The sequence below is a fragment of the Schistocerca gregaria genome, chromosome 4 (assembly GCF_023897955.1).
Source record: "Schistocerca gregaria isolate iqSchGreg1 chromosome 4, iqSchGreg1.2, whole genome shotgun sequence".
NCBI lineage: Eukaryota > Metazoa > Arthropoda > Insecta > Orthoptera > Acrididae > Schistocerca > Schistocerca gregaria.
In genome coordinates this window covers 417,205,302-417,231,524 of record NC_064923.1, presented here as the reverse complement: position 1 = coordinate 417,231,524, position 26,223 = coordinate 417,205,302, and the positions used below count along the sequence as shown (strand labels likewise).

The following is a 26,223-nucleotide window of genomic DNA, read 5'->3' as shown; positions in this document are numbered from 1 at the left end:
TAATCCAATTGTCATTTTCAAGTGCACAACAATGCCAAAACGTTCTGAAATACAACCTAGTGTTGTTGTTCACATACATAACAAGGGTTGGATGGATGAGGTTTATATAAAATTATGAATTAAAGTGTGTGAAATAAGGAAAGGTGCTTTATTGAAGAACAGTTCTCTTCTTGTGCTAAATCAGTTTGGCAGTCACTTAAATAATTCTGTGAAAGAGAAATTGAGACAGGGAAATACAGAGCTTGCTGTTATCCCAAGAGGACTTATTTCACAACTGAAACCTCTTGATAAATAATTGGAAGAAATAGATGGTGGATGAAACCCAACTTGAATTCACACCAAAGAGTGCTTTAAAATGACCTGAAATCAAAATAGTCATTGTCTAGAATGAGAGAAGTCATTACTGTTAAATGTTTCAAGAATTGCGGCGTAGGTAATGCTCTCAATGGCAATGAAGACCATCTTATATAGCAAGAGGACAACAATAATGATGATGACGAAGAGGAGGAGGAAGAGGAGGACAAAGAAAGTTGACATTATGATTTTCAGGAATTTTAAAGGCTAATTCAGTAGCATTAACTAAGGATTTTTTTAGTCCACAATTGCAATCTAATAACAAAAATGGTAAAACGTTAATTATTAAAAAAATTGCTTAAAAATTAAGGTGCCACTAGTCTGGGTGTCTGGTTAGCCTCCCAGCACTGAACTGAATAGGAGAGAGGAAAGTGAACCATCTCTCACCTTACATTTTGCTTATGAGGGGGGTAGTCAAAGTTTTAATTATCATCTACAACAAGAAGTAGTTACATAACTAAATTTTTACTTGTTTGCAGTAACATGTCTGCACACCCGGTATGGAGTGTGACATTACCCAGGCTTTCACAACAATGAAAGACATTCGTGACATTCCTTAGCAAGCAAGTGTCGCGACATCCTGCTGTGGAAGATATTGTTACAATATGTGTAGACTGAAGAATGTCTTGAACCCATCATACCTACAAGACAGAATGTTAAGTGAGCATCTCCATCTGCAGTGTGGGGCCGGTTGTTCCTTGGCAGCGTGGTTTGGAGGTGTTTAGATGACATGAAGAAAAATGAAAGGCCATGGTTACAATGAATGCCATGAAAATTGAGACATGATGTTCTGTTAAGAGAAAGTGTAAATACAGAAGTTTTAAAGATTAATTATTTACATCACTCCATTAGCTTGGAAAAATAATTAGCGCTCTCCTTCAACACCCATCGATACATAAGGAGGTGAAGTCCTGTAAAGACTGTAACCATTTAGGTGGAACTGAGTAGCAGGGCAACCTCAGCAAACATTAAGAATGGCGACGAGAGAAATTGTGTGTTGTAGATCTATTGACATTGAACTTGGGAGGGTTACATATCACACACAGAAAATTTAACACTGATGCCATAACGAAGGCCATCTATATTGTATTTTTGGAACATATGCCACAGTACTATAGCATACCACTAGTGGAGCGAAAATAAAATGGTACACTCCTTTGATAAAGTGGATTACCATGAGGTAATTCATTTTCTGCATTTGATGGAAAACAAAACTGCAACAATCCACATTTCAGGTGTCGCAGATACTTTCAGCAAATAGTTGGATGCTGGCAAACAAAGTGGCAAACCACTTCTGTGTTAAGAACAGTGACTCTCTACAGAACTTAATACCCTCAGTGCTTGAAGACCACGATATCACACTTAACACATTGGTGAAAAAAGGGAAAATCAGTTATTAATCACTTTTTCAACATCTTACACAGTATTTTGAGCATGAAAAAGGTCATCCCACCAACTGGGGTCCACTGCTGGTCACACCAATTCAAGAAGTTCACAGAACCAAGGAACCAGCATACATGCTGCAACTTTCTCAGGCCAGTCCAAATGACTTTTTTAACCATATTATCGCCACAGATAACAGCTGAGTGTATCACTGTAACTCTGAGAGAAAGGAGGAAGGTAAGCAATGGAAGGTGCAGAAACATTCATTGTTAGGCAAAGAGACGTCGCATGTGTTTTAGGTCTGTTGTGGTGTGCCGCTAGCAGATTGTGTGTTCATAAGGTGCAAACCAACAGAGGACCATACAACTAAAATCTCCTGATGAGATTACTGGTAGCTGTCCAGACGAAGCATCACAGGAAGGTTTATAACCGTGTATTTTTGCTCCATGACAGCTCTCCAACTCATTCTGCACAAGACAATGTCAAACATGCTGCTTCTTTGTGCTAATAAATTTTGCCTCATCCCCAAATTCTCCTGGCAGGACATCCAGTGACTACTTCCCTCCCCTCACCCCCCCCCCCCCCCCCACCTTAGATGATCAAATCATTATGTAGTGAGAATTCCAGAATGATAAGGTCATTTTCAAGTTGACTTGTTTCCTGAACAACAAATTTAAAGAATTCTACAATCAAGATCTCTGCCAAGTCATCCACTAGTGAGAAAAATGTGTGACATTGAAGGATGACCACGTTTCATGTTTGCAGCTTCAGTTTTTCAATATAATAATTGAAACTTTACATCTACTCCTCAAAAAACATTTCTGTCAACTCTCTAACATGAAGCACTCCCCCTAATGGTGAAAGAGAGAGCACCTCTTTTTAACAGGAAGTCACAATTTCATTTTCTTCAGATCCACTATCATTATTCAAGTGGCCAATACACTTCATTAACTCTCAGTAGTGGTTCCTCATATTTCTATTTCTTCTTCTTCTTCTTCTTCTTCTTCTTCCACTCTCAACACCACACTACTGATTCCAATAGATATTCATTACAAAATTCAACTACTCTGTCCACCTTTTTAGTATTTTGCAGTTACTTATTAACATGCCACTGTTCCATCTACAATAAGATTATTTTTTATTCATGTACCCTGAGGTGGTTTTTAAATTGATCTACTTAACTTCTTTGCTTTACTGGCCCATTTATTGTATTATACCTTTCTCAGAATCTGGATTATGTACTTCATCTTTTTCTCTTCTTACTGATCTCATTGAATCATACTCATTTTGTCCCATCAACTCATGTCTAGTACTTCATATTTCTTCTGTTTTCAACTGCATGTCTACACAGTTTTTTTTTTTTTTTTGCATGCCCTGCTACAAAACATGATTGAACTTCTTTCACTGGAGTGCTTGCTTTCCACTACTCTAACTCTCATTATCATCTCATTGTTGTTCTCTGCCCAGGTCATTCTCCAGTCCTCGTTCTCTTAGGCATAACACTTTGTTTAACTTAAAACTTCTGCTTGTCAATCAAAGTTCTGAATGCAGCTCTGTCCTGTAGAATTTTGTTTTTAATGCCTATTCCTTGAATATATTTTTCAATTTCAAGTAACCAATTGTTTTTGATTTTCACTGAGGGGCAAGGCAGAGAATTGTTTTGGTCAGTCTACTATTGTTCATTCTCAGAATGTGGCCATAAAATTTCAATTTTCTGTTCCTGAAAGTGTAATATTTTCTCCCAATTTGTCTATGACTTACAGTCTGACACATATAACACTTCAGGTTTGACTATTATTATGTAATGTTTCAATTTTTTATTGCAAGGCATTGAACTGCTATTGTACCTACTCCATGTAAGTCTATAAGTGTTTTGTAATTTAATGATTCTTCTTTTGTTTGCATCATGATTTAATCTAGTGGGTTGGATGATTTCTCCTATGTTTTTAAATTTGGATACTTTAAATATTTTGTTGCACAGTGTGGACATAGGATGTTCATCTAGGTATCACGAAGAATTTTCTTTGTCTTGGGTATGTTCTTAAGATATTTTCAATCCACTTTTAGTTGCGGCTACATGAAGTTTTTCTAGGGAATTAATCACCTCTTCTCTGTTGTTTGAAAAGATCACTATACTGCCTGTGTAAGCTAAGTACTGTGAATGAATTTTAGTGTCATGTAGTCTGCTTTTTCCTAAGACCTAATTACTTTTTCTAGTACAAGGCATAAGGGCAAAGAGGATAGTCCAGCTCCTTGTCAGACCCCTGTTTTTATATCAAAAAGTTCAGACATTTCGCCTTGGAATTTAACTTTTGAGCTGGTATCAGTTGATGTTTGTTTAATCAATTGTCTTGTTTTTCCCTTCACTTTAAACTCTTCTAGTATACAATATCCCAGATAAGAAATGTGTGCCTTTTCTGACGATATGCACATTTTGTTTGGTCCAAAAGTTGGCAATAATATGCAGCATTCACAGTACGACATTCACGGAGAAAAATTATAGGAAAAACTCCTCTAAAACAAAAAACGTCTACTGTAATAACCTCCCCATGGAAAAATGGTTTTTGGCTTTGACGGGTGCAGATTCATCCTTTTGTGCCATTCCGTGCCAATTTTTTTCATTCTGGAGCACACACGATTCATCACAGGTCACAATCCAGCGCAAAAAATGTTCCTCTTCAGTTTGATAGCATGTCGCAAGCAATTTACATACCTCAAGATGATGAAATTTTTGTTCTGTAGTGAAAAGAGAAGGCACACACCTTACGGACACTTTCAGAAATCCCAGGTTGTCAATAAGGATCACCTGAGCACTACTGTAGCTTATGCCAACCTCAGTAGCAAATTTTATTCAGTGACCCTCTTCATTAAGCTGGCTAACTATGCAAATGCTGTTCTCACTCATGGTCATCCTCGGGTGATGTCTGCAAACTACATTCTCAACTATTTATCATCCTCGTAGAAACTATTTGTGCCATGTGCACATTTGAGTCTTTCTGTGAGAGTTGTCTCTGACAAGAGCTGCAAGTCTTTTCCAAATTTTGGATGGTTTTACAACCCCTGTTGTGAGAAACTTCATATAACGCGCTGCGCAACAAATGACAATACCTCTTGCTCTGACTGCGATTCTGACTAAAGAAGCAATGACAGCATTGTAGCTGCGCAGAACAATCACTGAAAACAAAAGCAACAATGAGCAGCGATTGCAGTGCTCTCCATTTACAAAAAGGCACGTAAAATGAAAATTATTGTTTGCATTTGATTCCCTTTCATATTAAACAGAGTATACTTATCTACTGACTGCACACTGTTTTGGAATCTACAACTGTGATCACAATTTTTCTGCCCTTGCAGATTTGTAATGGAGAATTTGTTCCACCTAGGATCAACCTCTTGTAAAATCTGCTTTATATTCACTAGTTAAATGGTTTGCTTTTGCTTCAAGTTTTTTGAGCATTATTTTTACAGAATTTTGTAAGCAAATGCCAACAAAGAAATCCCTCCATTTCATAGTTTTATCTGCTTTATCCCCCCTTTTTCTCTAATTATGGGACATTGCCATTCTTTGTGGATTGTTTCCTCCAGCCAAATATTTATAAAAACTGGATGAATTTTTTAGTTGAGGATTTTACCTACCAGTTTTCCACATTTCTGCTACTATACAAGCTGCCTCTGAAACTTTATTGTTTCTAAGTTCATATATTGCTTTGTCATTTTCTTCTACTGTTGGGGGTTCTGAGTATGTCAATGAATTCAAATGTCAGATACTCACAGTTTAATAGGTCTGTAAACGAGTTTGCTAAAAGTTTACAATTCTCTTTATTATTTTTTTCCAGAGTCCCATCTCGTCATCTAAAACAGTGACTGTTAGCCTGATATGTTGACATTTCTTCTCTGAAAATTCTAGAGAAATTCTACGTGTTGTTTTAGTTGAAGTCTTGCTCTATTTATCCTAGTCTGGTTTTATCAAAATTGTGTTATGAATTGGATGATCTTTGTAGTATGTTTCGGGAACGTGCTGAATTTGCACCTCTCTTATGTCGTTTTATGGGCATTCCGATCTTTAATTCTTTGCTCTATGGCCTTGTCATAGATATTAATCCATCACTTATGTTTATGTTTCCTAGGTGGTGAATCATTCTTTGGAGAGCTTGTAGGAGAGTGTCTAAGTTTTCACCAGCCGCAAGGTTCTTGGCTGAAGATGTCTGTATGGAAGGTGTGCAAATTGTTTCAGAAATTCTGGATCAATTTCGGAATTTATGTTTATTCTCTGTTTGGTTCTATCTGGCTGAAAAGTAACTTTAATTAAAAAGACTTAGTGATCAGATTCAATGACTCTTTTTTACTTCCTAGTACCAATGCAGAAAATGTCTTGAGATCAATTTCAGTTCAAAGGTTTCACATTATTACATCATTTCTTATCTTCCTGTTCTCTCTCCCTACCTGTAGTTACCTTTGTTCCCTTTATTGCATCCCTTACCCACAAGCAACATGCAGAAGAAATAAATGAGTTCCTTTTTTTTCATATACCAACCTCTGTACCCCAGTGAACACTGTGTCTAGCTGCTACAAAGAGGATCTGTTTTCAAGTCTTGATACTACCAGGGATTTTTCCTTGGTGGTACGACTGGAACAGGATGCACTCAAGTTTTGTGATGGCAAATGAGGAGCTACTTGAGTAAGAAGTAATGGCTTCAAGGTCAAGAAAGTTGTCAACGGCTGGAAGAACAGTTTGCCGACCCCACATCCCTCCATACCACATCTGAATTATGCCCGTGGCAGAAAATGACTTCGCTTCTGGTCAGTTCCGAGAATATCGTGTGGGGTGGAACATGGAGATTTGTATTTTATACATTGCTTATTTTCATATACAGAATCCAGCTAAATTTTAAAAGAATGCCAATAAAACTATAACCAGTTTAAACTATGCAGTTGAAAGAAGACCAGATTAAAGTTTATGAGTTACTTGACACAACTACTACTTCTACCACATCTTAAATGCTTACAATTACACCAAATATATTTACTTGGTCTACAGGACACAAATATGTATTTAAAATGAAAAATAATAATTTGAGTTGAAGAATAACAAAGACGGCAAGTGTCTCAATATTAGGCATTTTCAGAACATGCTGGGTTAGTGTAGTTCTAATGTTGTCCATACTATACGCTTTGCAATAAACTTCAATATTCTTCCACGCTCTAAGCACTTGTGTCTCCCCTGAACTCAATTACTACAAACCATACTAAATTTTTCAATTATTTTTAATGGGGAACTATCTAATCCTGTAGCCCTCTTATTTGTGTGATGAAGCAATGCAAAATTAAACTCAATATTCAGATACTGAAATTGGTGTAGCCTGCATCAGAATCACTACTGTGTCTAAGAAACAACTTGTTTGTTTTTAGACAGTCTGAGAAATACTGGCTACAATGACTTTGAATTGCATTCTTGTGTCTATCTTCTCAATTTTTCATATAACAAGGCATTCAAAAATCTAATGTGGTTGAGAAAAAGAAAACACATAAGTTATTTCTTAATAAATTATAATTATCACGCCAAATACAGATTTTCCACCTGCACTTACCCATATATGACTCTTTAACTTCATGTCAATGTCACAGTCAAATGAGCTTTCATCACCTTAAATGTTTTGCAAAGAGAAAATTAACAGAGCATCTGACAGTACCATGAAATGCATCATTTCAACCAATCTGCATGTTAGTTAAGGAATAAGATAAGAAGTGTAAGATTGTTGGTTAAAATAAGAAAATGGTGGTAGTGATGTGTTTTGGATAAACAAAGTGTTCAGGAGCAAGCTGCCACTTTTAACACATCAGGAGAGCAGCAACATTATAGTTATATTAATGAAAATAATCAAGTATCAAAAATATAATTGGATACATAAAAAACTCACGAACCAGCAGAAAGAGAAAATAATATAAAAGTTTCAGGAATTTTGCATGTTTTCTCCTGGTACCGCTTCGGGAGTAGATTTTTTATCTATCCAATTATAAAAATAAAATAATCCATTTTTGAAACTATACTGCAGTTGGACAGATAAAAAATCTATTCACCAAGAGGTAACAGGAGAACAGACATTTAAAGGTATTAAAGCTTGCGAACTTTCAAAACCAGTAGGTCCTTCTTCTGGCAGAAGGGTTGAAGGGAAAGGAAGATGGGTGAACGGAAAGTTGCCCAGAGCCACGGATCACAGCAGACTTACCGGACATGATGAGACGGAAAGACCAATTGTTGACGACTGCACCAAATGAGATTAAAAAGGCATGTGTATGACAGATTAGAGCCAAAATGTTGTGCACGAATTGATAGGAGTGGAAAGTTAATTGTGCTGTATGTGACAGAAGTTGTAGGGAGGTGGCAGAAAATAAAAGGATCAGAAACTGAAAGATATAGAGAACTAAAAAGGGAGTGAAGAAGGAAATAGTTACTGTGAAGAAATGCTGAGACTGAAGAAATTAATGTAAATTAAGGCCAGGTGGGTGGTGAGAACGAAGGACACGTGTAGTGACAGCTTCCATCTGCAGAGTTATGAGAAACTGGTGTCTGAGGGAAGAATCCACATGGCACATAAGGTGAAACAGGCACCAAAGTCACGACTGTCATGTTTTAGAGCATGCTGTGCAATGGGATATTGTGTATTGCCAATATATACCCTCTGTCTATGTCCATTCATCCTAACTCATAACTTGGTGGAAGTCATGGCGATGTACAATACTGAACATTATTTACATAATACCTGGTAAAAGACGTGTCACTTCACACATGGCTCTTCCTTTAATGGTATATGTTTTGCCAATTACAGGGAAGGTATGGGTGGTGGTAAGAGAGAGCATAGGGCAAGTCTTACCACAATGACTAGGAGCTGTAGGGGAGGGAGACATGCTCAGAAGGAGCATTGCGTCTCACAAAGATATTGTGGAAATTGGGAGGGTAAGCTGTTTCACAGAGGAAGACAGCACTACAGTTCCATCTCTAAATCCTCACATGAACGAAAAAATGGCTGACATCGAAATAAGTGACCAAGGAATAGAAAAGCAACTGAAATCACTCAACAGAGGAAAAGTCCACTGGACCTGACGGGATACCTATTCGATTCTACACAGAGTACGCGAAAGAACTTGCCGCCCCCCCCCCCCCCCCCCCCTTCTAACAGCCGTGAACTGCCAAGTCTCTAAAGGAACAGAAGGTTCGAAATGATTGGAAAAGATCACAGGTAGTTCCAGTTTTCAGGAAGGGTCGTCGAGCAGATGTGCAAAACTATAGGCCTATATCTCTGACATCGATCTGTGATAGAATTTTAGAACATGTTTTTTGCTCGCGTATCATGTAATTTCTGGAAACCCAGAATCAACTCTGCATGAATCAACATGGATTCCAGAAACAGCGATCGTGAGAGACCCAACTCGCTTTATTTGTTCATGAGACCCGAAAAATATTAGATACAGGCTCCTAGGTAGACACCATTTTCCTCGACTTCCAGAAGGCGTTCGGTACAGTTCCGCACTGTCGCCTGATAAACAAAGTAAGAGCCTACGGAATATCAGACCAGCTGTGTGGCTGGATTGAAGAGTTTTTAGCAAACAGAACACAGCATGTTGATATCAATGGAGAGACGTCTACAGACGTTAAAGTAACCTCTGGCATGCCACAGGGGAGTGTTATGGGACCATTGCTTTTCACAATATATATAAATGACCTAGTAGATAGTGTCGGAAGTTTCATGCGGCTTTTTGCAGATGATGCTGTAGTATACAGAGAAGTTGCAGCATTAGAAAATTGCAGCGATATGCAGGAAGATCTGCAGCGGATAGGCACTTGGTGCAGGGAGTGGCAACTGACCCTTAACATAGACAAATGTAATGTATTGCAAATACATAGAAAGAAGGATCCTTTATTGTATGATTATATGATAGCAGAACAAACACTGGTAGCAATTACTTCTGTAAAATATCTGGGAGTATGTGTGCGGAACGATTTGAAGTGGAATGATCATATAAAATTAACTGTTGGTATGGTGGGTGCTAGGTTGAGGCTCATTGGGAAAGTCCTTAGAAAATTTAGTCCATCAACAATGGAGGTGGCTTACAAAACATTCATTCAACCTATACTTGATTATTGCTCATCAGTGTGGGATCCGTACCAGGTCGGGTTGACAGAGGAGATAGAGAAGATCGAAAGAAGGGTGGCGCATTTCGTAACAGGGTTATTTGGTAAGCGTGATTGCGTTACAGGGATGTTTCGCAAACTCAAGTGGCAGACTCTGCAAGAGAGGCGCTCTGCATCGTGGTGTAGCTTGCTGCCCAGGTTTCGAGTGAGTTCGTTCCTAGATTAGGTATCGAATATATTGCTTCCCCCTACTTATACCTCCCGAGGAGATCACGAATGTAAAATTAGAGAGATTCAAGTGTGCACGGAGGCTTTCCAGCAGTCATTCTTCCTGTGAACCATACGCGACTGGAACAGGAAAGGGAGGTAATCACAGTGGCATGTAAAGTGTCCTCCACCAAACACCGTTGAGTGGCTTGCAGAGTATAAATGTAAATGTCGATGTAGATGTAGAACCTATTATGGCGTTATAGTATGTGTACTTAATAGAATGAAATATGATTTATGAAGAAAATGGCATCGTTAAGAGGTCAAAGATGAAACTAATAATTTTTTATGCTGCTGCAGGCACAGTCACACAAAGTCTTAAGTAGCAGTAATTGGGATTTACATACTTCACAGCAAGAAATCCACTGCATCATGTTCGCTGTCTGATGTAGATGGATCAGACTCAGCAAGATTTATGACGAATTGTTCCATAACTGTGTCCCTGCCAATTTCCCTGTTGTAATCCTCATCTTGCAGTTTTTTCTGTGTCTTACGCAAGCTGCCCATGCAGATGTTGAAATGCTGTCTATTGCCTCATGTGTAAGTCTCTCAACATCTGCAATTTTTAATGTACTGTTATTTTGAATGTATTGTTCTTTTCCGCAATATATGCTCTCATCTGAGCCCATACCAGCTCGACTGGGTTGTAATGGCTATGGTATGGGGGTAATCTGACGATACGGTGTCCATACTGCTTTGCAATTTCGTTTATCTCATAAACTCTGTATGTAGGCTTGTGTTGACAGACAAGAATTAGCAATTCTGCTCCGGTATGCGACGAGTTGAGGTATTCCGTTAGATGACAGCCATGCAATAATGTCTGCCTTTTTGGAGTTTGTATTTCGAGCTTTGTTCACTTGCACTTGCTCATCCAACATGTTGAAGAGGCTACTACAACAGCCACTGAGTGAACAGAGTGCAACCAACTGCAGATTGTGGTGCATGTTGGAATAAATGCCTGTTGCCTGGGCTCTGAGATCATACTTGTGTAATTCCAGTGACTGGCAGAGAAGGTTGAGAAGACTAGTATTGTGAATGGAGTTTCAACAAAGCTCACAATTTGCAGTATTGTCTCAAGAAGTGATTGTGGCCCTTTGGATCAGAATCGAGTGACAGAACTGCACCAGAGACTTCTAAGGTTCTGTGACAAGCTAGACTGCGACATTCTGGAGTTGTGCCATAGTATTGTGAACTGTAGGGTCCCCCTAAATGGATCAGATGTGAACATAACGTCAGAGGCTGCTGACTGTGTGTGGGGTGCACACAAGTGTATTTAAATTAGGTGACTCTCCATCAAATCCAGAACAATAGCTACACAAAACCCAGAAATATCAGTGTAAGATCAAAAGAAATGCCTCCCACATATGAGATACTAAAATCCTAATGGTTAACTACCAAGTGCCAGAGTTTGAAGTGCTCATGAAAAGCAGTGAAGCTCACATAATACTAGGTACAGAAAGCTGATTGAAACATGAAATTCATTGCAGTGATATTTTCAGGAAAAATTTAAGGGGAGTTGGAATGCCCTATCCTGACAATGTTAAATTTAGTGACTCGGCTTCTCCGTATTTCACAAACCACAGAAGCCATTGACATGAAACTTTTACAAGATACTAAACTGTACGTTCTGAGTCTACTGAACTACAATAATTGCAGTTGTTTCAGTGAAAATGCCTTTTTTGCATGCTGCACATAAAATATTTATTTTTATTTATGCACCCAGACATGTTTCGCCTTTTTTACAAGGCATTTTCAGTGGGTGTCCTGAAATATTACACGATTTGTCCATTTTTACACATAGGTTATGGTTTCACATCTATATCATAGATTCAAAAACAGTTCCTTAACTTTTTTTATTTGTTTTATATACAAAGTGGAAAGGTACTTACAGGTAACTTCTAATTCATTGCATCTAAAGAAACTACTTTTTCTCATCTGGCAACTAAATGGACATCTTACAGTTCGCTTTCAGTTCACTGTTTACGTTACACATCACTGTAACTGCCATCTTTTTAATAGAGTTTCATTTGTTTTTCTAAGTGTTACCAACATTCTCAGTTTTCTGCATTGTGAATATTATATAAGAAACTTCCACATGGGAAAAATATATTAAAAACAAAGATTCCAAGACTTACCAAGCGGGAAAGCGCCGGTAGACAGGCACAATAAAATAACACACAAACACAAACACACACACACACACACACACACACACACACACACACACACACACACACACACACACATATCCATACATACATATACAGACACAAGCAGACTTCTGCTGTGGTTGTTCTGTTCTTTTCCATTATGAATCTTATCTTTCTGTGTATTGTGTTTATATCTGTATGCAACTGGTCAAATTTTGCCTGAGGTTCATCTATTAAACATCCGTGTATCTGACCCAATAAAGTATGTTGTAATTTTTTTTTATAACATTTTTGAAAATTAAGTTTTCTACGTGGTTTATGAAAATGTTTCCTAGGGCACCTGATACTGGGGATCCCGTTGGTAGCCCATCTTTCTGTAAATAGTATTCATATTGAAATGGAAGTAGTTCTATTCAGTTATAAACACAATACACAGAAAGATAAGATTCATAATGGAAAAGAAGAGAACAACCAAATAAACTTTCTGGATATAACCATTAAAAAAGAAAACAATCAGCATAGCTTTGACATCTACCTTAAACCTCCAACAAATGCCACAATCGTACATCAGACTTATAATCACCCACACTCACAGAAACAATCAGCACTCAGATACATGATTCATAGACTCAACACAGTACCACTCAGCACAGAAAATTACCAGAAATAACTTGACATTGTCACACAAATAGCAACAAACAATGGTTACAGTAAGGATCTAGTCACCAAATTAAACAAAAAAAAATTAAAAAACAAATCAATCAGTGAACACATTACATAAACAACCTCAAACACCAGTACAACAAAACACTACACAAACAGGCACTAACAGTGGCAGAACAATAGCGACAAAAAGAATACAGGAAAACAAGAAAGAAGATTCAAGATAGTACAAAATGACGTACAAGCATAAATCACACATAAAATAACAGACATTTTCAAAAGACAAGGGACAAACATAGCATTCAAAACAGACAATTCAATCCCAAGGCACATTCCAAAAACAACAACAACAACAACAACAACAACAACAGATATCTACCAAAAAGCAGGAATATACCAACTACAGTGCAATACATGTGATGGAAGGTATATAGGACAAACCAGCAGAACATTTGACACCTGGTACAAAGGACATATCAGAGCACGGAAATATGGATGTGCCTCAACTTTTGCGAGAAAATAACCACAAACCTACTATAAGAGAAAATGATATGAAATTAATTAGAATAAATAATGGAAGACATCTCCTAAGCTTACAGGAAAATTATCATACATACAAAACAAAGGCTGAAAAGAAACAACCACTAAATGACTAAATAAATATGAGTAACAAGTCACTGTTTACACTGATTGATCATATAATATACAGAAATCCCAACAAATGATTACACATCTGATTCTTCTCATAAGTATATACAGGAAAATATAATAATAATAATAATAATAATAATAATAATAATAATAAGTATTATTTTCAAGAATAAATAAATGAATAAAAATAGTAATAAAAATAAAACAAATAATTTTCACACACACAGAGATATATTCATAAAACAGTTGAATGCAGAAAACTGAGAATGTTGGTATAAAAAGATGGCAGTTATAGCAATGTGTAACATAAACAGTGAACTGTAAGATGTCCACCTGGTTGACAGATGAGAAAAAGCAGTTTGCAGGCACAATAAAAAGAAACACACACACACACACACACACACACACACACACACACACACACACACACAAAATTTCGAGCTTTAACAACCCACGGTTGCTTCGTCAGGAAAGAGGAAAGGAGAGGGAAAGCTGAAAGGATGTGGGTTTTAAGGGAGAGGGTAAGGAGTCATTCCAATCCCGGGAGCGGAAAGACTTACCTTGGGGGGAAAAAAAGGACAGGTATACACTCGCGCGCGTGTGTGTGTGTGTGTGTGTGTGTGTGTGTGTGTGTGTGTGTGTGTGTGTGTATGTGTGTGTACATGTCCTTCCTTCCCCCCCCCCCCCCCCCCCAAGGTAAGTCTTTCCGCTCCCGGGATTGGAATCACTCCTTACCCTCTCTCTTAAAACCCACATCCTTTCATCTTTCCCTCTCCTTCCCTCTTTCCTGACGAAGCAACCATGGGTTGCGAAAGCTCGAAATTTTATGTGTGTGTTTGTGTGTCTTTTTTATTGTGCCTATCTACCAGCACTTTCCCACTTGGTAAGTCATGGAATCTTTGTTTTTAATATATTTTTCCCATGTGGAATGTTTCTTTCTATTATATAAATATATATTAAGAAACTGTTTTTAAATCTATAGCCCATGTGTAAAAATAGGCAAATCATGTAATATTTCAGGGCACCCACTGAAGATGCCTTGTAAAAAAGGCAAACGCGTCTGGGTGCATAAATAAAAATAAAAATTTTGATGTGCAACATGCAAAAACAGGCATTTTCTTTGAAAGAACTGTAATTTATACACAGCTACTGCGAAAATGGCAACTACAAGAAACGTTTTACAACAATTGCATTTCAGCAACTGCTTTTGGAAATACGATCTTTCAATTACACAGTTGAAATTTTGATTACTTTTTTGTAAGTTATCCTAAATAATTTTAATTATACATAACATTATGTTCTTTTAGTTCAGTAGACTCAGGATATGCATGTTATTACTCCCTGAAAATTTGAATACTCTACTCAAAGTGGTTTTTGAGATTTTGAGAAAAATGCAACAGAAAATGTAAATTTTCAGGAACAGCTTATAAAGTTTCAGAAGACTGTAACTCAATATATGCTTATTTTTTTTATTTTTAGTCACTCAGAAGCATCCTGAGCCATATTGTATATCATCCCCTTTATCTTTTTCTAAGTTTTTTCTTCTTTCTGGACTCCTTAGTAACCATCTGTGCTGCATACTCTGCTTTATCAATACGAACCTTGTCCATCTGTTCAAGTGTCTTCATTCCAACAAAAACATTTTGTGGTAATAGAGTCCATATAAGATTACTGAACCACTCATTGGGATTTTGAGACTGGCCATACAGACACTTCTTCAGCAATTCAGGATTTGCCAGGTTTCATGATATCCATGATATCCATGACTGCTGCTGGGATGTGATGGTAATGGCTGTATGAACAGTTTCAGTACCGGGCATTGCGGTAATTGCACCATGAATCAGGCCCAGGAGGGCAAAGATGGTGTACTTGTTTTTCATCAGTTGACAGTCTGTGGAAAAAGGTAACCCATACTGCCTGCTTCATTTTCAACAAATCCTCAGTATTAATTCTAATGGCCATCCCATAACACTGCTGTAGTTCACCAATCATTTTGTCTGTCAGCCTGCCTCTTTTGGTTTTACCATCAGAAAGTTTCTTGTCTCTCGAGCTTTGCTTCAACTACCTCAACCTGGTGCCCCTCCTCTTCTGGACATGACCAAAACATTCCAGGTTTGTGATAATCTTCTCAGCACAAAGCTGAGCATCTACTACACTGTTATATGCTTTCGAGCTCCAATCACCTAAGAACTAACACACTCCCCTTTCTTTCACAGATTGATTAAAACTTTGAATAGCTGCAGAGGCCTCCATACCACCACTTGTTCCTTCATAATTTCTGTCACAGATATGCCCTTCTTCATTCCCTGAATTACACTTCTAACAGTGTTTGGTTAAAATCTGGAAATCTGTTACCTTTCCAGTATCCACACTGATCATCATAGAAACAGAATTCTTACAACTGTTGCCGCACTTCTGCCAAGAGCCATTAAAAGCTACTGGTATATCACTCATTCCATCATTTATTTCAACAGCTTCGTTTGCAGCATCCTTCATTGACTCACATGCAACAGATTCCACAGCAGCTCCAATAAATCCTGCAGACTTGTCGATTTTACAAGGCGGGCGTGGCATATTCATCACGGCACACATTGTTTCTGCTGCAGTGTGTTCTTTGCCAATAGCTCTCAATCGATAAACCACCAAACATTTTCTTCAATATAATTATTTTTATACTCATCAGAATTCCAAAATGAATGAGTATATTTACAACTGGAACAATTAATGATAAGTTTCCTGGGAAGTCCATTTGATACCTCACTGTCATCAAGTATACTAACTGGCCCTCCACATATAATACAACACACACAGTCACCTAACATCCCTGTCAGGATGCTTAAATCTACCAGAATATAACCTAACCTACTATTTACATCACTTTTGTTTTAAGAAAACTGCGTATCGCAACGTTTTATTTTAATCTTCGAAGCACTAATGGGTGTTTCTCTAGATACTGATAGTTTGCCTGTACATCATTGTCTGTAACTTCACACACCACATGTTGAACACAATGTTTCCCTTTATTCGAAAATCTATTACCATGAAACACATGTTTCTTAAAAACACTTGTTTTGACATTATACTTTACTTTTTGAGAGATTTACCAATTATTCATCACTTTTCCTCAGAAAAATGTTAGCACTTCGACATATGACACATGTTTATACTATGAAATGATACAATAGTGTTTTTGACAGTGCTACCAATGCAAAAACGTAATTTAATCTTAATAACACAGCATTATATATAAAAAATTACGAACTGTATTAGATCTTGAAGTAACGCACGTAAAAATTTTAGCATTTTCAACTGGTGTAGATTAAAAATATGAAATAAAATACTTTCAATATGAATTTATAAGTAATATGTATGTCAGTTTTATCAGAAAATTTTAAATTTTATAATGAGATTAAAACCCGATAATGTGAAAAAAAAAATTTTACCGTTCGAACTCCCCTTAAATATATATCGAAAGTATAGGCAAATGCGAAATAGGTGAGATATATCCGTCACAGTAGACAAAAAACACGAATCCACCAAGATAGAAACTGAAGCTGCTTGTGAAATTATTTGGGCAATACTCAGTATAAGAGGTGGGCAGAAAATGATAACTGGTTCCCATCGCCCTCCAGACTTTAGTGAAAACCTCAGTTCACTCATACTTAAGTTCCCCAATCACACTGTGATCACTGGTAGAGACTTTAATCAGCCAACAATTAATTGGGAAAATTACAGTTTGTTATTGGTGGAAGTGAAAAGACATGCTGTGAAACTTTACTAAATGCCTTCTCTGGAAACCACCTAGAACAGATAATTGGAATGCCACCATGATGGAAACACCTTGGATCTAATGGCAACAAATAGATCTTATATCTTTGAGGATTTCCATATCAGGACTGGTATCAGTGATCATGATGTGGGTGTGGTAACAATGATTACTGAAGTACAAAGGACAACTAAAACAAGCGGAAAGATATATATGTTCAGTAAATTAGATAAAAACTCAGTAGTGTCACACCTCAACTTTCAGCACAGGTCAGGAACATGCAGAGTAACTCTGGCTCAAGCTTAAAAGAATAGTTACCATGCACTGGATAGATATGTATGCAGTAGAACAGTTCATATTGGAGGGACTCTTCATGTTATACAGTCACTGTAAAGAAACTTCTAAACCATCAAAACTACTCCCTAATACACGTAAAACAAAGCATGGGCCAAAGTTAAATAACACACGTTTGTCTGACAAGAGAGTAAGGCATGAAGCCTTGGTGACTACCACTGCACAGTATTGCCAAATGATCTTTCACAAAACCTATAGAAATTCCGATCATATGTTATAACTATTAGTAGCAACAAAGTTAGTGTCCAGTCCCTAGTGAATGAGACAGGAACTGAAATTGAGAGTAGCATAGAAAAAGCTTAAGCTCTTAACTTCATTTTCAAATGTTCCTTTACCAAGGGAAACCTAGGAGAATTGGCCAAATTTAATCCACCTACCACCGAAAAGATGAGTCAAATAAGTATTAGTATCAGTGGTGTTGAGAAACAACTGAAATCGTTAAAACTGAACAAAGCTCCAGGGCCCAATGGAATCACTATCAGGTTCTATACTGAATTTACAGCTGAGTTAACCCCTCAACTAATTATAATCTACGATAAATCACTTGAACAAAAGACAGTGCCCAGTTCTTGAGAAAAAAAAGCATAGGTCATACCCACCTACAAGAAGGTGGTAGAAGTGATCCCCAAAACTACCATCCAATATTCTTGACATTGATTTGTTGTAGAAACTTAGAATGTATTCTGAGCTAAAAAATAATAAAGTATCTCCACGGATTCCAAAAACATGGATCATGTGAAATCCAATTTGCACTTTTGGCACATGATATACAGAAAGTATTGGATCAAGGCAGGCAGGTAGATACAGTATTTCTTGATTTATGAAAATCATTTGACCAAGTACCACACCTATTCTTATTGTCAAAAGTATGATTGTATTTGGTATCATGTGAATTATGTGACCAGACTGAGGGCTTTTCGGTAGGCAAGGTGCAGTATGTTATCCCGGAATAGAATCTTCTTCAGATGTAGAAGTAACTTCCAAGTGCTCCCCAAGCTAGCATTGCTGTTGATGTTTTATATTAATGACCTTGCAGACAATTTTAATAGTAGCCGCAGACTTTTTATAGGTGCAGTTACATAAAATGAACTTCTGTCTGAAAGAAACTGCATATACATCCAGTCAAATCATGGTGAGATTTGAAAGTGCTTCAAAGACAGGCAACTTGCTTTAAATATTCAAAAATACAAAATTTTGCACTTTACAAAATGGAATAAACCTAGTATTCTATGATTATAATATCAAAGACTCACAGCTGGAATCGGCCAATTCATACAAATACCTCGAGGAATATGAAATGGAATGGAATGCTCACTTAGGTTCAGTCATGGGTAAAGCAGGTGATAGACTTCAGTTTAACTGATAAAATACTATGGAGGTACAATCGGTCTACAAAGGAGATTCCTTACAAATCACTCCAGTGACCAGTTCTAGAACACTGTTCAAGAGTGTGGGACTCGCACCAAATAGGATTAACACAGGATACTGAACATATACAGAGATACTGAAGAAAATAAACTTGCAGACACTTAAAGATACACATAAACTATCCTGAGAAAGTATACCAACAAAGTTTCAAGAACTGGGTTTAAATTAGGACTACGAATATACTACTACCTACGTATCACCCATGTAAGGATTGTGAAGAAATGATTAAAATAATTATAACACAAACACAGGTACTTAAACAATCATTCTCCCAGCACTCCAGACATGAATGGAAAGCAAAAGAACTGTAATAACCGGTCAATGGGACATCCCCTTCGCCATGCACTTCGCGGTGGTTTTCAGAGAACAGATGTAGAAGCAACAGACCCGAACTTCTCAATAGTGGCAGTATAGTGATCATCATGACACCACGGTTTTTTTCTTAAAAAATGTGTTGAGAAGGCTACAAGAGTATTTCTGACAGAAAGAGTGGATATGCAGTTGTTGGTATTCTATTTAAAAAATAAATGGACCATCATTTAGTTCCAGTATTATGGATGCATAAGAATTATGTGCATAGTTTAAATTTATTGTGAATTGTGGTACAGAGAAGTATGTGCCAAGCAAGTGGATTAAGACTGGAAAAGACCCACTGTGGTTTCATAACAAAATTTTGGAAAACGCTGAGGAAGCAGGGATTGTTGTACTCTCGGGTTGAAAAAGGTTAAAAGATTGGGGCTGCAAAACTGCATACTGATGTTGCAGAACACTTGAACATATTCTAGGTTCGAATGTAATATATCTCATTGAGACAGTAAATATATCGTACATAAATCAGCATGGATTTGGAAAGCAACACTCTTGTGACACACTACTTGTCTTTCTCTCAGTTGATATCCTGAAAAGCAAGGATGAAGAGTAAATGGCAGATTCCATACTCCTAGATTTCTGGAAAGCATTTGACCCAGTAACCCACAGGAGACAGCTAACGAAGGTCCAAGCATACAAAATATGTTCCCAAATATGCCAGTGGCTTCAAGACCTCTCACATAATAGAAACCAGAATACTGTCCTGGACATCAAATATTCATGAGAGACAAGGATATTGTCAGGAGTGCCCCATGGAAGTGTGCTATAACAAAAGTCTGCAGATGATGTTCAAGTGTATGAGAGTGTCCTCACTGTGTGACTGTGAGAGCCTACAGGATGACTAAGACAGTTTCTATTTGTTGTTATGAATGGTAGCTTGCTCTAAATGTAGAAATAGTAAGTCAATATAGATGCATAGCAAGAACACTCCTGTGACCTTTGAATGCACTACTAGTGATATGCTGCTTGGCGTGGTCACATTGATTAAATATCTAGGGGGTAATCTTGAGTATTGGTCAAGGGTTTGGGATCCTAGTCAGGTTGGATTGAGAGAAGACATCAAAGCAATTCAGAGGCAGGCTGCTATATTTGTTAAAGAAAGGTTTGATCAACGCACTAGTATTGGGGAGAAGCTTCAGGGACTCAAATAGAAATCTCTGGGTGGGAAACTACCTTCTTTCTGTGAAACACTATCGAGAAAATTACAGAATGGGCATTTGCAGTTTACTGCAGAATGATTCTACTGCAGAGGTTTGTACTTTGCGTAAGGTCTGCAAAGACAAATGTGAGAAATTAGCACTCGTACAGAGGTGTATAAATAGTCATTTTTACCTCGCTCTTTTTGCAAGTAGATCAGGAAAGGATATGACTAATAGTGGCACTAGGTACCCTATGCAATACACTATATGGTGGTTTGTGGACTAAATATTAACATTAGTATACAAGGCAGAGATTATTTCTAACAATAACCATCTACAACCTCCATTTCAGCATTTGGGATGCATGTTTAGGAAGAATGGTTACAGCAGTGTGGGAATGGCATAACCACATATTTACATATTAGTAATGACTTCTTTATTATTTCATTTCATATTTGCACAAAAGTAAAGCATTGTTCTGTCACATCAGTAAATCGCAGACTAAAGATTACATTTGGAGGTGACTTTGATTGGTGAATTTTTACCAGTTAAAGTAGATTCCACTTGACAGTAACATAATGTGGGATTAATGTTTATATAATACAGATTTCTGAGTTATGCTTGGTATGAGGTGATTTTCTGTGTTAATCTAAGCTCAAATGCTTTATACAGTGGCTCCATGTGTTGCAATATTTAGAAATTCTTTACTGTTGTCCCCAACATTACTCCACCTCACAACTTGAAGTCCCAAATCCAGGTTGTGTGCTTCATGCTCTGTGACAATAAGATTTATTTATCAATTACATTCACAATTATACATGTCCTTTACTTTTATGGGCTGTACTGTATACACTAAAACGTGACTGGCTCTTGTGTAATGTGGTAAGCAATACAAATTTAAGCCAGTGCCACCTTTTGTACCATCAACTGTACACCACAATACATAATATTTCAATGTTTAGTCTTCAATGTTTTCTGATGTGTTTCCTTTACTTACTGCTTATCATTAATGTTTTCAATTATATGTTTACTTCACTGTCAAAGATAGTAATTTTTATGTTTTTGCATCTCGCTCTCCATAGGAAATATTTCTTAAAAGATGCTGAACAGCACAGTATCCACTTTGATCATAGCAGTCAGTTATAGTCTGATAATGACCTTTTAAGCCAAAAATCAATAAGCCACATAAACTAATACTGTAGGTCACCTGTAATTGTGTGCTTTTCATTTGTAAGTAGGAATGTGATCTATTAAATGGCAATGGAAGAACCAATTTATTTTGACTGAGACAATGATGTTCTAGCAGTTATGAAGTGCCTTAGCACACATTACAGTTAGAACAGAATAATCCGCGTGTCAAATATTTTACACCACCAACAGAATGACTATACAATCAAAAAATCACTTTAAGAGCTTAGTGTATCTTCTCTCATGACTTTATGCATACCGGTATTATGAGAGCAATGTGTGGTTTTTCTCGTTTCCGTAATTTCAGTACGCATAGCACCATGAGAGACAATTCACGAGGCTGTCTAACTGATGTTCCTTTACAGGGCTATGACTACTCTCAATGTCAAACCTTTGATGCATCAGCTGTTGCATTTAAACTGTGACATGCCCTAAGCTGCTTCATAATGTTTTGAAAGCAGTTTCCTTGGTCTCAACTGATAGTGGACTATTACCCTACCTCAGACAGTAACTTGGCAAAAATGGTGACTTCTGTGAATATATAAATGCAACAATGGAAAGTGCAGGATGAATTGTTTGTTAGAAAATTTGTGAAAATATTTCTCTCAAGTGGAGCCTCATATGAGACTGCAAAGCAAATAGTGAATAATACAAACAAGTACAAAATGGAAACTTTCGAAATGTTGAAAGTGAGATGGGTATACGGGTAGCTAATGATGTGCTGAATCAGACTGGGGAAAAAGAAATTTTGTGGTATTACTCAATTATTTTTCTTTTTAAAGACAGGGGTTTGGGGGGTGTAGGGTGCATCTTGGGGCATTCAGGAACAGTTAATTTGGTAACAAAGGCAAGTGTGGAAAAATAAAAGTCATAGAGGAAAACCAAGGCTTCTGTACAGTATACATGTTCAAGTATATTTTGGTTACAGCATTCACCCACAGATGAAGAGATCTGCCCACGATAGACTAGCATGAAAATAGTCTCTAATTCGTTTTCGAGTTGACTATAGTACATTCAGCTGACTATTCTATCTTCCTGTACAATATTGCCACAGCTAAAATAGTCTTCACCAGGTGCTGTGACCAATGGTCTTAAGATATATCCAATCTCTAGGCTCCAACTATATCTTAGAAATCACCACAAAGAACACATTAATTTATGGGCTGTTAACATTCAATATTAATGACAATGTGGTTCCCCAGATCCACATATCCAAACTGTGTTTACAGACATTTACTGGTACATAAGATGTGCCCATACCTCTCCTTATTTGATGGTGGTCACATAATCCTATCTTTACAGGTAGTATACTAGTTACTTTAAGTTTGTATTGGATCCACTGCAAACGGTTCAGTAGACTCTTCATCACTGCTGCTGTTACTGATGATAACTGCCAACTGACTTTCTACATTCATTTCATTTGGTTTTCTAGGAAACTGTCATCTACTTCACTAGATTTATCTTCATGTAACACATGGTCTCTCAGTATTTCCTATTTATGAGTGGCATATAAATCCTATGTAAAAATATAGTTCATATCACCTTCAGATTAATGCTGGTTAAGAAAGATGAGTGAATTAGCAATTAAATGCTGACAGAACAGCAAACACATTGTTGTTTCCATACAAACTGAAGCATAAATTGGTTATGACATGTTTAATGTGTCATGTGCAACAATGATAAAATACATTTTTTCAGTTAGGTGGCATATATAAGCAAATGTGAACATCAGTTGTTCTAATTCCCTTCTTTCATAGGCAGGCAAAGCGATGTATTCATATTCAGTGTTCATAAAACTATAACTTAACAAAATCAGTCAGTCACTAATATGTGGTCACGATCTATTTTGCAAGCTGCTAACTCAGTCTACATCTATACTAATAATACTTTAAACACTTTCATTGCAATTATGTAGAATGAATTTGTAGATGTACATGAAATGTCAGGAGTGAAAGAATGCTGAATCACAGGAAGAGAAACCAATTTACAACTTTTTACTGAAGTACATAATTTGCAAACCCCGGAAAAATTCACGAGACATACTTATGCAAACAGATATTCAGTTTATGCCTTTCTCAACAGCTTTAAGAAAGCCATGAAATCCCTTGGTGACAAAGAGTGCAAATATGAGTGAATGCAGGAGCTGAAGTTACTCAATTTAGATGGATGAAGTAACATATAGCAAACTACAACAAAGAGAAATAGAGTTTTAATTTTTTTAATGGTTTACAAACATAATTTGTTATTGAATCTACTTATTTGCTAGACCTCACTGAAGAAAAAAGACAGGCCCAAGGTATACAAATGTGTAAACAAATGCACAAACTTCGTATAATGTTTCAAAAAATATATTCCCTATGGACATAAAAAAAGATGACTAGACAGGATGGCTGAGAGCACATTCAGTTCTGATTTCCAATTTTTAAAAAAATGCTCTGCTGGCATATTATTTTCAGTTCTCTATGCTTCACTCTAATGAGGATTTTGAGCAAGACATCCTATAGAAAGTGAATGAACTGTAGAGCTTGGGTACATGAGGTTTAGTAGTATTTCTTTAGTGATCTCACCAATCTGACAATTACTGATATGTCTTATCATTATCATATTCCTCAAAACAGTTAACAAATATTTCTGGCTTTGTGTTTGGATACATTTCTGGCTTTATGTCAAAAAGACAGATCATCTGCATAACACAAAACACAAGAATTTTTTTTAAAAAGAAATAATTATGAGAAAAAAGGTCTTCATTTGACTGCAAATTTTCACTACTCTGTACACAACAATACAAATCTGGCTAAAAGAAAGAGAGAGGAATAACTCATGCAATAGCTTGGTGATGGAGAAAGAATCACCTGCAGTTCTGCACTCCAGCTGCTACTAGACTCCACTAAGCTGTGAACAAGCTGGCACCAATCCTTGCAGGTTGCCAAAAGGGAATTATGGGTATCAATTTTGAAATGTTTTACACAGATTTAAATATTTTAAACAAATAATCTTTGTAAAATTCGGAAAGTTTATTTTTCTCCTCCCCCCAGAAATGTTGAGTGTGCAACAGGAAAATTTTAGAAATGTGTTTGAAAGAATGCAGTTAGGGACTACTATTTACAGCATACCATAATTAATTATAACTTCATTCCCTTATTATAGTGAAGAATACGGCTATATCTGACACACTCAATGCAGGAAGTTTTTATTTGTTTAACTCCAATATTACTCAATTAATTGCTTAAAAGACATGCCAAGTATAAAATAACAGCCACATGAAATTAAGAAAGATTGTACATCATTTGATTTAAAGTAAAATAAAACACAATGTAAAATTGGATGCAATAACTGCTAGCTAAATATCCATTCAGATTAGTCTGTTGTTCTTCTCAGTCTGCGGAAACTATTAAAAATATTTGTAAATGTAAGCACACATCTTCACAGCAATAATGCTTACAACAACTGGAGATATTTTCCTCTGATCTCGATCCAACACAGAGACACACTGACAACTTTTCTCAAAAGAATTTTTGACAAATCTGTTATTAAGTTTCTTTACAACCAGAACAGTTCTGCAATTAACTGGCTATTTACAGTGTGACACCACACGGGAATAAAAATAGACTCATTTTGGTACTTACCACTCCCTGGAAGCATTAAAGAAGGAAAATTACACATTATTCTCTAAAAATAACAAATGTTAATTTTACACCTAGTAACCAAAGCAGCAGCAAATTAGAGGCAATAATATAGAAATAATAATATCTCAAGAGAAGCTGCTAACGTAACCCTTCTGATGGTCTGTCTGTTTTCATGACAGGGTCATTTCATGTTAAGTCATTTAATTTCAGAAAAAGTTCCCACATGACCATCACAGATTTTGCTGAAATTTTGTGTGAACATTTTGCATATGTTCCCAATGAACACTGGTCAAGTTTTACTTTCACCAGTTTAATACTTGCAGAGATATAGTCATTTGTTTGACCCCATGCGCAAACAGTATAACATCCGTTGGCCCGTACTAGCTGCCGGAAGAGAGTGGTCGGTTCAACTGCCTTTCTACTGTTATTGGTTTCAAGTGAAGATATATCAAGAGGTGGTGTGATTCGCCTGTGCAAGCGAAACATTTATTCTGTGACTTAAAATGAGTTGCTCCATGGCAAGCAAAGAAAAGTAGGAAAATCTGAATGTGAGGGGACTTTGTTACGAGACAGGACGACGAGAGGATATGTAGGAAGTGCGTGCAATGAAACAGTCATTGTTAGACACCATATTGGATAATTTGTGTATTTTGACATTCACAAGCGATATGTAATGTTAATGTGTAGTTGAGTAATGTTCATAATGTGTGTGTGTGTGTGTGTGTGTGTGTGTGTGTGTGTGTGTGTGTGTGTG

At 36.9% G+C, this 26,223-nt stretch overlaps 1 protein-coding gene across 3 annotated transcripts in view; it reads right to left on the bottom strand.

Moving 5' to 3' along the window:
- The window catches only part of LOC126266861 (CREB-regulated transcription coactivator 1-like), a 674,669-nt gene that overhangs the window by 414,060 nt on the left and 234,386 nt on the right, over window positions 1-26,223 (bottom strand). The gene's annotated exons all lie outside the window — the stretch shown is intronic.